Source organism: Bufo gargarizans, chromosome 3 (assembly GCF_014858855.1).
Source record: "Bufo gargarizans isolate SCDJY-AF-19 chromosome 3, ASM1485885v1, whole genome shotgun sequence".
In the NCBI taxonomy this organism is placed as follows: Eukaryota; Metazoa; Chordata; class Amphibia; order Anura; family Bufonidae; genus Bufo; species Bufo gargarizans.
The window spans coordinates 468693703-468704908 of NC_058082.1; the positions used below are offsets into that span (position 1 = coordinate 468693703).

The 11206-nt window shown below is 42.7% G+C and overlaps 1 long non-coding RNA gene across 2 annotated transcripts; it reads left to right on the forward strand.

The window, feature by feature from the left end:
- Nucleotides 1-6041: 6041 nt before the first annotated feature.
- On the forward strand, nt 6042-10828 carry LOC122932363. 2 transcript variants are annotated; one of them, XR_006388297.1, is made up of 2 exons: nt 6042-6614; nt 10283-10828. It is a non-coding gene; the product is annotated as an uncharacterized LOC122932363 (long non-coding RNA). The 2 variants fall into 2 exon arrangements; XR_006388298.1 differs by lacking the exon at nt 6042-6614 and adding an exon at nt 6648-6671.
- The last annotated feature ends 378 nt before the right edge of the window (nt 10829-11206 follow it).

Here is an 11206-nt window from a genome sequence, read left to right on the forward strand (position 1 = left end):
GCATGGCCGCTCAAGAATCTCTCGCAGAGGAATCGCTGTCCCAAGCAGGGGATGAAGCTGCAGAAGATCTCGAGCATGGAGACGAGCTTATGGTCGACTACAAGAGGCTGGCTCTAGAAGTTGCGGCGCGCATTTTACCTGATCTACAAGATTCCCTCGCTACGACTGTGACTGCCTCCCTGACACAGATTCACCATGACCTGGCCGAACATGGCCGCCGTCTCACTGAGGCTGAGGGGAGAATTGCGGCAGTTGACGATGACCAGGGGCAATACCGAGCAGAGTGTTCCAGACTCCAGCAGGAAAATAAGAGGATTCTAATGAAATTAATGATCTGGAGAACCGCTCAAGGCGGAACAATCTGCGACTGGTGGGGGTTGCCGAATCGGTGCCATTCCATGAGCTGGTGAAACTATGTGAACAGGAGCTCCCCCAGGCACTAAATCTCTCTGTACCCTGTAAAGTCGAGAGAGCCCATAGGATTGGCAGACCGCCGTCCCCAGCAGGAAGGCACAATCGTGAGTTGGCGTCACAAGGGCCGTTGAATCAAAGGCCAAGACAAGTGATTGTACGCTATCTGGACTACTCAGAGAAAGCGGCCATACTAAGAGCCTACAAAAATATTAAAGCACCTCTGATGCTAAGAGGATCCAAGACGTTGTTGTTTGAAGATTTCTCAGCAGAGGTTACCAGGAAGAGGCGTGAATTTTCCTCAATATGCTCTGGTCTCTATAAAGCGCAAGTGAAATTTGCCCTGATATACCCAGCGACATTGAGGGTCCATGATGCAGAGGGGAACATAGATACTTTCCAGGATCCGGCAGAGGCGAGAAGAGCCTTGCAACACGTCCTTCGTTATGAGAGTGATCGTTCGCCGAGGGAGAATGACACTTTCGGGAGTCGCTCATCCCAGCGGGAGTCAGGTCAGTGAATGGGGAGATCGGTGAGGATATCGCCGGACACACTCCTGTTTCGTGACAGGGACGCTACGAACTTATGTCTTGACCAGAAGGACGCATAATGAGGATTACAGTCTTTGGAGCTGTTTAAACACTAGACATTCTGGATATCTCGGGTGTAATCGTTATGCAGTATGGGGCGTCTGTTGACCTGGATGCCTAGAGAATTTTTTTTTTTTTTACCACTTTTACAAATGTTCTTTACAAATGTTTTTTCACTATGCTTATAGATCATACTCAGGGCTAAAGTTAGAGTTGAGACTACACTTTAACATATTGTCTCAGCGGGATGTTGAGGGGAGCTGTGAGGCTGTGTTGGGAAGAAGTGAGGTCCGAATGTGTTAATATGGGGATTGTTTTGGGGGGGGGGACGTATGGTTGTGTTAGGGGGCGGGAAGGGTTTATCATCTCAGATACTGGATAACTTGCTTAGGAAGGGAGATATGTATACTATTACAAATGTCAGTTTTAATGCTCAAAAATGGTCCGGTTGGTTACATGGAATGTAAAGGGGTTGAGGTCACCCCACAAACGGATCATGGTATTGCGTCATCTGAAAAGGTTGCAGGCAGACGTTGCTTTACTGCAAGAAACCCACTTAAGAAGGGATGATTTTTAACGGATGTGTCGTCTATGGGTGGGCCAGGTATTTGGGTCGCCGGCAGTTGGTTCTAAGGGGGGCGTTGTGCTTTTGATCCATAGACGCTTACAGTGCAACATTTTGAATACCACAGAGGATGGCGAAGGTAGACTCCTCCATGTGAGATTACAATTAGGATCTGATATTCTGAGTATATATAACGTCTATGGACCAAACGATAACAATTCTGCTTTTTTTAATAACCTGCGCCAATTGGTTCTGCAGGATACCACGCCATTATGCTTGGTAGCGGGTGATATGACAGTGATGTCGGTAGAGGAAGATAGACGTAGTGTTTCCAAATGCCAGCCCAAAGCTAGACAGAGGGATCGGATTTTGGATAATGTAGTCAGGGATTTGCGTCTGTATGATGCATGGCGGGTCACTCATCCAGAGGGAAGAGAATTCACTCATTTTTCCCACCCGCATAATTCCTGGTCACGTATTGACTACCTATTAGTTTCGGAGCCACTGTTACAGCGTACAAGTATAACGGACATAGGTGATTTGGTAGTTTCAGACCATTCTCCAGTGATCATGGAATTTTCAAAGTCCATACCTAGAGGTAGCGACTTCATATGGAGGTTTCCATCAGACTTGACAACTAATGAAAATTTTGTGGAGATGATGACTCACTGGTGGATGGAATACTGGAATGACAATTCTCCCTCCAGCGACATCCAATTAACATGGAGGGCGGGGAAGGCAGTGATGAGGGGTAGGATAATAGCACATGTTTCTAGCTGGAAGAAAAAGATAACTCACAGGCTGAAAGAACTTACCGAAATACTTAGGAAGTCCTACACACAATTTTTATTTTGAAACCCTCCACGTTCAATAGGTCCCTATGGGTGAAAGCCAAAGGGGATCATGATAGTTGGCTTAGGAAGAGAGAGGAATTAGAGGGGAAGAGGAGGGAAGCAAAATATTACAGGTACGGAAATAAGGCGGGAAAGCTTTTAGCAAATCTGGCAAAGGGATTTAAACCCTCCAGTCAGATAACAGCAATAAAAGACAAAACGGGTACCCTGCTCACAAAGCCCAAACAAATAGTGGATACGTTTAAGACGTTTTATTCCGAGCTATATGCTTCCACCATGAATCCAAATGCCCAGGGAAAGCCATGGTTGGATACCTTATCCTTGCCGTCAGTATCACAAGACGAGTTGGAGGTTCTGAACAGCCCAATAACGGAGGAGGAAGTTCAGAGGGTCATTGGGAATTCCAGTAATGGTAAGGCGCCGGGGCCAGATGGGTTTTCTAATGAATTCTACAAGGCATTAAATCCTAAAGTTACCCCGGTACTAGCGACAGTATATAATAAGATCTTACAAGGACAGGAAATACCGCAAGATATGAACACAGCGTACATTAAAGTCCTACCGAAAGAGGGTAGGGATGGTACCTTGCCTTCATCATACCGTCCAATATCTCTGATCAACAACGACTTAAAATATATCTCCAAGATTTTGGCAGATAGACTAGCCAGCTTTCTACCTAGACTTATCTCACCTCATCAGGTCGGTTTTGTCAAAGGCAGGTCGGCGGTGTACAACATCCGCAAAGTGCTGGCATTACTGGATGACATTAAAGGCAGACCGCAGTGTCACCCATCTCCAGCATTTCTGGCCATAGACGCAGAAAAAGCGTTTGACAATGTAAGCTGGAGATGGTTGAACGAGGTTTTAGATGTGATGGGATTTAGTGGCGCCTTTAGGACATATATAGATAGATTGTATAGCTTCCCAGTAGCTAGGATATCAATTCCGGGATTCCTCTCTGACCAATTTGTACTTCAAAAGGGAACAAGGCAGGGGTGCCCACTTTCTCCCCTCCTTTTTAATATTGCCTTGGAACCACTTTCCAAGGCCATTTTCCCAGAGCAAAACATTAAGGGTATTGGCATCAGATCTCAGATTATCAAACACGCGCTATTTGCGGACGATCTTTTACTATTTCTATCAGAACCGCAGTCTGAACTTCCTGTCGTGTTCAAACTGCTTGAGGACTTTGGTTATCTGTCAGGGTTTAAAATTAATAAATCCAAATGTGAATTGTTGATCCTATCTCCATCTAGCGACAGGGCATCGATACTGCTAAATAATGTCCCAGTTAAGATTGCGGATCCGTATATTAAATATTTGGGTATAAAGATTGGAAGGACACCTGATACTCTGTATTCACTTAACTATCCCCATCTATTTAAGAAAATTGCTACGGAACTTCTCCATTGGTCAAAGTTACCCATTTCAATGCTAGGTAGGTGTTCTCTAGTTAAGATGATGAGCTTCAGCAAATTATTATATCCTATGCAGACGCTACCCATTCTTCTAAAGCACAAAGACATCCAAAACCTCCAGAAAACGTTTAGGGAATTCATTTGGAAATCTAAGAGAAGCAGGATAGCGATGAGGACACTATGTAGGCAAAAAGATAGAGGTGGGGTGGGATTTCCAGACATCCGGAGATATAATCTGGCCAGTCTATTGAGGCATGGAGTAGACTGGATACATAATACTTCACATTACTCAGCCATACAGGTCGAGAGGGAAATGGCGCGTCCCTGGGGTCTTGCTGCCTTTTGCATACCAAATATGCACAATTGCCCAGCAACATTAAACATAGTGTATTATTTAGAGACACGATAGCGGCGTGGAAAACGGTAAGAAAAATGTTCAACCTTCCTTTTCAAGTATCTAAAAGTATGCCACTCTGGGATCATCCAGAATTTAAGGCTTATGGCATTAATGCTCAATTTGTTAAATGGAAAGACAAAGGGATAACCATACTGGATCATATCTGGAACCGAGAAAGTGGCACTTACTTCACTTTTCAAGAATTGAGGTTGAAATATCAATTGGAGACATCTCAATTCTTGGCATACAGACAGTTGATGTCATTTGTGTCTACTGGGGCCAGGGATTTGTCCAGTGAGTTCACGACCAATGCTTTTGACTCTCTCTTGCTTTCAGCAGGATCGAAGAAGGATCTGTCAACCATCTATGGCCTATTGAGAGATTTTGACTCTAAGTTGGGGGATGGCTCACTTTTTAAATCCTGGCTCAAGTTCTTCCCGGATATGATACTTCCGGATCAGCTTCTGGATGGCTGGAGTCTTATTAGGAAAGTGATAGGGAGTGAATTATGGAGGGAAACATATTTTAAACTCATGCACAGGGCAATCTATGGGTTTCATTTAACGAAGTCAATCTCCCAAATGTCAACAGAAAAGTTGACACACTGCCCTAAATGCAATACACCAAATACCGATGTCACACATGGAATGTGGGAATGTCCTTTGATACAAATCTTCTGGAAGGCCCTCTTGAATGAGATAAACACGAAGGGTGACTTGAAATTAACAATGAATCCAGAAATTATACTGTTCCATATTGGGAGGGATGAAACACTACCGAAGATCCCACCAGCTTTTCATATCTTGATTTTAGCTGCAAAGAGATGTTTGTTAAATCATTGGTTGGTTCCAAAGGTGCCGAGTATAGGAGAGGTACTTCAGCAGACTAATAACTGTCTGGTTTTAGAAAGGATAGAAACTGAACAAAGGAAAACGAAACTCACGGAACCGTTCTTCAAAAAGTGGAGAAAATATATGGAAGCATTCCTGCTAGAACAGGATATTGTCGTCCACGTCAGGCCGTTCATATATACAGAGTGGTACTTGAAATTAGGGACATCAGATAAATGGTATCAGATTCATGCGAAAAGTGTCTCGCAATTGTAGATAGTGAGAGGTTAGACTTGAATATGTCATGTGCTTTGGATTACAATAGGTATTTAGTAATAGGTACATGCTTTAACGAAACTTGGATAACACAAGTGAGTGTCTGAGATGAAGGGGGGAGGTTAGGGGGGGGAGGGAACGTGTTGGGAGGTTATAAAAAAAATAAAAAAAAAAAAAAAAAAATGAAAAGGAATGGAATGATTAGAAATGTCTTCAATGTGTATATGTATACCATCCGATTATGACACTATGTACTGTGAAAGCTATGCATGTTATTCTAACTGTATGTTGAGAGATATTTCTCTTATACTGGAAGATTGTATAATTCCGTACTTTTCAATAAACAGAAGTTTACAAAAAAAAAATGGCATATAATGTAGTAGGAAGTGGGAAAAAAAAAATTCCAAATGGGGTAGAATTGAAAAAAAAAACCTGCAAATTCCGCCAGAGTTTTTACGGGTTTTGTCCCTACGGCGTTCCCTATGCGGCAAAACTGACCTGTGCCCTTCATTCTCTGGGTAAGTAGGATTACTTGTATAAGTTTTTCTTGTGTTTTAATACTGAAAAAAAAAGAAAGACTTAAATATATATATTTTTTTTACATCGCCACATTCTGACCCCCATAACTTTTGTATAGTTATATCTACAGAGCTGTGTGGGGCTCATTTTTTGCAGGTTTTTATTGTGTGTGTGATTTTTTTTTTAATCACATTTATTAAATTTTTTGAGGTAATAAAGAAGCAATGAAAAAATATAGAATCGTCTGAAAGGAATCCATGTTCTTTTTAATGTCAAAAACAAATTCTGCATTTTGCTGAAGTTTTGTTTCTCTGTTAGGAAATAGCTCTGATTGCTGTCAAACTAATTGCTGTTAAGTTTCTATTCTCTGTAACCCTGAATTTTATCTCTTTGGCACTACTCCCGGACAATATTCCTAATATGGAAGTTCCGTTTTTGTTTCTCTTTCACTGTCTGTAGAATAGAGCGTGTTAATATGATAGGTTGAATACATAACTTACGATGATATGCTAATAAAGGGGGTAAAGCCCCCTCTATATAACCTGTGTGCATTAAAAATAAACCTCAGAGTGTTCATTCAGTACATCACTGTTGTGTCTTTTATTACCTACTGAGTGAAGCGCTCTCCTGACGTCAGAAAAGGACTCAAACCAAGCCGATACTAGAAGTTTGGTGCCAGGGGTACCAAGTGGGACGTTGAGATTCCTATCAGTTTGGGGGCTCGTGTCCGGGGTCGAGAAGGTCATCGGGTTTGGTAAGAAAGGCATCTGTTATTGTCCTCTAGCCTATCCGACGACCACGTCTCGATCTAGTAAGTAGAACCTACAACTTCTAGTATAATTACTGTATCAGGGATACAGGGAACAGACTCCGGGAGTCTGGGGGAGTGACCTGGGGACTCCGGGAGTCCGCCGTGAGGATCACTCAGAGAAAATATAGTGCGCACTAGATAATATTGTCTCAGGGAGACAAGGATGGAGCTTGGTTTGACTCTTTTAAAGCTGTTTTAAAGTATAAGAATATTAGAGTTGATATAAGGATACTGATGTCCGGGTGGTAAGTGTACGGACTGAAGTTCACTATTTGCATAGAGTTTTAAGGACATTGCATTGTTGTTTTACTGTGTTGCGGAGGTCTGCAATACGCCCCACCCCCGGCTAGGAGCAATCCATTAACCCGGGGATAGGTGAACACAAGTGGCAGACCAAAGCAACAAATTATATGTTTGATGAAACTCTCTGATATTTTGTGATCAGACCTGAGTCCTTTGCCTAGTTGACAGGATTAATTTGTCGAATCCTTAACGCTTCAGTACAGCTAGTTCTAGGAAAGTAGCATCATTAAAATACCAGACGGAATGGGGTCACAAGGGTCGAAAACAGATTATCCCAAACCTGAGACGGGAGAAACATGCAAAGTTTATGTTGCACGGTGTAGTCCCATAAATTACTTCCTAGTTAACCCATGGGTGGATAATTTAGCTGGATGGACTGAGTTCATGCAAGCTGCTAGCCCCTTTTCCCAGGGACGGCGATAATAGCCCGTACTACATGGACATGATAAAGGGTCTTTGTCTGGGAGACAAAGAAGCATGGCCACATTTTGACCATGACCCGTCCTAGGATATGGATTACATGATACAAAGGGGTAGGGAATCCTGCAGAGTAAGTGATGTTATATGTGTAATATTATTATAGAAAAAATAAATAAAAAATTGTTCAATAATTTTCTTTCCCCAGCAGTGTAATGTGAGAATCCAGCTTTTAACAAGAATTATTATATATGTACAACATTAACTAAGAACACCTGGCATATAAAATGATTTGGGTTTAACAAAATGACTGTATGATTAAAACATGTTTATTGTCTTCTTATAAGAGTTGATTAATCACAGAGTGAAGATCAGAAAACATTGGAAAACAGCACAACAACGAGATATACTATTAGCAATTCTGTGTGTGGTGTGGCTATCTGTTTCCAGGAAAGCTGTGTTTGTCTGTGCTGCAAGTTTTGGGATGAAACAAAGACAATTGTGTGATTAGGTTGGAAGACAAATGATTCAGTGGTATGTGAATGGGTGTGGCTCTGAGTTGTAGTGGAGTTGAAAGTGTGAAAGAGCCCTAATGGATGCTTTTAGAAGAGATGTGTATGGAGTACGATATCTGTTTTCATATAATATGCGCATTGAGAATTTTATTTTTCTTGGAAGTTTTTGGTTTTTATTGGTGCCAACAGCATTGATCAAGCTGTACATTTTTTTTATTATTGAAGTCAAAGAAAAGTTTTTATGGGCCTTTTGTGTGTTTATGTCTGTATTGTCAGATCTGTTTGTTTTAATGTTTGACGTTATGTGTTACATGTTAAGTGTTGTGCTGGACATCAGAGCTCTGTCCTCATGGGCAGCTGGGAATCTAATGACAGAGTAGGAGGACCGCAGTGTCCGACTAAAAGGGGTGGACTTAGATGACTGAGAGTAGGATTCATGGTAGATAGCAGTGCAACCTCAAGTGTGTTACGTAAAGATTTGTTCATTAAGCTTGACTTACAAGTGTCAGCCAAAAATCTGGGCATAAGAGTACACTCAGATCTCATTCCAATCTCTACACCAGTGCCACTGATTCTTGCAAACATACAGAACCACCCAGAACTTAACAACATTAACCCTGCATTATGGTCTTCACATGAATATGACACAGGATTCATAGATTGCACACCTTACAAAGCTACTGTAAAACCAAGTGTCATTTCCGTCTTCCAAAAACAATACCTACTGCCAAAAGAGAAACTCGATGGACTTAGGCCAATGATAAAATAATTCCTACAAAAAGGGAATCCTGGAAGAGGTGATTTCACCCTACAGCATGCCTGTAAATCCAGTGACAAAGGCATATGGTACTACCCGCTTTGTACAGGATTTAAGGGCCATCAACAACATCATTGTGCCTAATAGCCCCTGTTGTACCTGACATCACTCAATTACTATCTGCCATTCCAGCAGACGCTGTTTGGTTCAGTGTGATAGATCTGAAAAATGCATTCTTTTCTGTCCCAGTTGACAAGAAGACCAGACTAATTTTTGCTTTTTCCTTTGACAGACGTCAACTGACCTGGGGCAGACCCCAGGGATATGCTGATTCACCTGTAGTGTACAGCATAGTCCTCCAAGCCACATTAAAACCATGGCACCCCCCCAAGGTTCCTTGTTGTTGCAATACGTGGATGATTTACTGTTGTGCAGTATGTCAGTGGAGGCCAACATTGAGGATGGTATAACACTGTTACAATGGTTGTTTGAATGTGGACACAAAGTGTCATTAGGGAAAATGCAATGGTGTAAACAGCAAGTCGAATACTTGGGGTTTGTCCTCACAAAGGGGGAAAGGAGGATCAGTCCAGGGAGAGTTCAGTCTGTAGCGGGCCTGGTCACCCCGCTCTCCAAGAAGGAAATGCTATCCTTCCTTGGAATGATAAACTACTGCAGACAATGGATCCCAGACTGTTCCTACTATGACAATATCTTGAGGCAACACTACAGGACAAACCTGATTTAATAAAATGGTCTTCAGAAATGTACAATGCATTTGATTATCTGAAATGTTCATTAATGTCAAGTCCAGGATTGGGCCTCCCTGACTACAAACTGCCCTTCCACATGTTTGCACGACAAAATTGTAAAACCATGGCGGGTGTACTGACACAAGAACACGGAGGCAAGTTGCGTCCTTGTGTATTTTTCTCAAAGGTAATGCCCACCCCTGTTCAAGGGATGCCGGCATGTCTGTGTTCTCTTGCAGCCTGTGCTATGATGGTAGAGTTGGCAACTCCTTTCACAATGTGACGTTACACCATTTTTGCACACTACACATGATGTTGTAGGCCTACTCAAGGACATCCGCACTCAACACAGCAGGCAGCTGAGCTCATTGCACTCACTAGAGCATGTATTCTACATACTGATAAACCTGTCACCATCTATACTGAGAGTAGATACGCACATGGGGTAGTGTGGGACCATGGTATGATTTGACAGAGGAGAGGATTCACGGCAGCAGATGGTAAGGATCATGTCTCACAGGGCAATGCGCTGGCAGATAAGGTGGCGAAACGAGTGGCCAAATGCAACCCCACAGGTTTGTGTAACCATTGGTAGATGCCATGTTTGGCACCTCCAACCCCTAAGATGTCAAAAATGCTTACTTATCTTCAAAGATATGCCACTGAACAGGAACAGCAAGACTGGTGTTATCCAGTATTGCAGAAAAATCCTAAGACAGGATTAGTCTGCAAAGAGGGGGTAGGATATAACAGCATTGAGAATCCTTACAGATACTTATAGGAAGGCCTTTCCCCACCCGCCCAGGTACCAGGTACTTAATAAAACTGAGAAAAAAAGTTGCTTGTAAGTCCCCCTCTCTTCCACAGGAACCCACCCACCCATACAGGGTGGGGGATGAGGTAGTGATCAAAACACTGAAGAAAGGAAAATCCCAAGGTGACTTCGCATATGGCCCACCCACTACCGTGGTCGCAGTAACCAGAACAGCCGTGCTGACTGAACAATCTTCAACTTGGATCCACGCCACCCGAGTGAAGCTTGTGAGAGCAAGAGAGGAGGCAGGAACGGAGGCAGACAGCCTTGGCCTTGAAGAAGGACAAGAGGTACTAACGGGGGCAGACAGCCCTGACCTCCAACAAGGCCCAGAGGTACTAACGGGGGCAGACGGCCCTGACCTCCAACATGATGAGCTCCTCACTCTTTTCTGGAAAATGGTTGAATGTACTGACTAAGATTGCTTCAATAATCTTGTTGATTTTACCAATTAGCAGTATGGGAGAAGTAGCCGCAACTAGCAAGGGCGGCGTCATCACCTTTTGGTATAATTCATCTAACCCTCACGTAGCTACCTACACCTTTTGTCTTTGTGATATATTGAAAACATGTTCATATTATAACTACTGTTCCAACAACTATGTAGAAGGACAGGCCTATATATGTGTAACAGACTCATACTGGGGAAAAGGTTGTGCATATTGAGGATCAGTGGGATGGAATACAGGGACTGAATGGGGATATAAACCAGAAAGCGTCCTCAAAAGGAGGGATACAAATTCTAAGTCCCTTTTGACTAGAATGACACTCCTTGAGAGAGGGACGTGTTATGTGGACACCTCCTCATTGAATTATTGCAAAAAAAGGTCAGCGGAAATGAAAATTGTATTGACAATAGAAAACCCTGGTAAATATGATGAAGGAGATTGGGATGGTACTTCCATAAAATGTGGGGAGCTGCGACTTCCCGGGTAACACAAATGTTCAAACTTAGAGATACAGACGTGGACAAAATT